Source organism: Nelumbo nucifera, chromosome 5 (assembly GCF_055504915.1).
Source record: "Nelumbo nucifera cultivar China Antique chromosome 5, China Antique-T2T, whole genome shotgun sequence".
Taxonomy (NCBI): Eukaryota; Viridiplantae; Streptophyta; class Magnoliopsida; order Proteales; family Nelumbonaceae; genus Nelumbo; species Nelumbo nucifera.
The window spans coordinates 70,883,625-70,885,047 of NC_142653.1; the positions used below are offsets into that span (position 1 = coordinate 70,883,625).

General features: G+C 37.9%; 1 non-coding gene across 1 annotated transcript; it reads left to right on the plus strand.

Annotated features, from left to right (window-relative positions):
* Nucleotides 1–920: 920 nt before the first annotated feature.
* LOC148791852 (small nucleolar RNA R71) lies at nucleotides 921–1,027 on the plus strand. The gene has a single exon (XR_016076858.1). It is a non-coding gene; the product is annotated as a small nucleolar RNA R71 (small nucleolar RNA).
* The last annotated feature ends 396 nt before the right edge of the window (nucleotides 1,028–1,423 follow it).

Genomic DNA, 1,423 nt, shown 5'->3' on the forward strand with positions numbered 1-1,423 from the left:
GAGGTTAATATGTATTTTTTTGAAAATTTCTAAAAATTTCTCAAATTGTCTATCTAAGTTAGCCTTCAAAATTCTTCCAGGGTAGGGGATAGGGAGTTTAATTGCATCTAAATTCAGTTTAGGTGTACCTCCCTCATCCTCCTTTTGCAGATCGGCCACATCAGCTTTCTTGTCTTCTTTTTGGATTTTGCCAACTGTCTTCCCGCTTCTTAAGGCTATGGCGTTTACTTGCTCTTTGGGATTCTTCTCCATGTTGCTGGGTAGTCGTCTCTCTTTTCTTTCTGACAACAGATTTACAATCTGCCCCACTTGAACTTCTAAGTTTCTAATCGATGCTTCATGGCTTTAGAATTTTGCTTCAACAGTATTGATGAACTTAGAAATCATCTCCTCCAAATTATTCTTTTTTTCTTGTGGGGGCGGCTATTGTTGGAATCCCATGGGTGCCTTTTGTTGATTATTGCTCCATAAAAAGTTTGGATAATTCCTCCACCCTGGGTTGTATGTATTTGAGTAGGGATTGAAATTCGGTCTGCCAGCATGAGAGATAAAATTAGCATTCTCATGGGAAATAAAAGGACTGCTTAATTGACAATCAGAATTTATGTCCTATTTGACCACATAAATCGCATGAGATGCTAGATGATGTATTAATGGCTGCAATATTAAAAGTATCAAGTTTCTTATTCAGATTAGCAATTTACGTAGATAAGACTACAAAGGAATCGATGTGGTGTACTCCCCTCTGATTGGTTCGGTCATTGCTCCACTGGTAGTTATTCGACACCATCTCCTCCACTAGGTCATAAGCTTCCTCTAGAGTTTTCTTCATGATTGTGCCGCCTGCGGCTGCATCAATAATGGATCGATTAGAGGGGGTAATACCATTATAAAAAGTCTGAATTTGATGCCAAGTTGGTATTCCATGGTGAGGACACTTCCTAAGCATCTCATTGAATTGTTCTCATGCTTCATACAAGGATTCCCTCTCAAATTGAGCAAAAGTAGTAATATCATTAATTAATTTTGTTATTTTGGAGGGGGGGAAATATTTAGCCAAAAATTTCTGGGTTAAATCATTCCAAGTGGTGATACTTCCTGTAGGGAGTGAATTAAGCCAATCTTTAGCTCTATCACGCAATGAAAAAAGAAATAATCTAAGCCTAATAACATCATCACTAACTCCATGGTGTTTAAATGTATCACATATTTATAAGAAGTTAACAATGTGTGCATTAGGGTCATCACTTGGCAACCCACTAAACTGAATATTTGTTTGGATCATCTGAATTATTGCATGCTTGATTTCAAAATTATTGGCCTAAATGGTGGGCTTGCAAATGTTGGATGTCACCCCATCAATGGTTGGACAAGCATAGTCCAAGAGGGTGCGATTTGCTTCTGCCATTTCTTCCCCAATTTC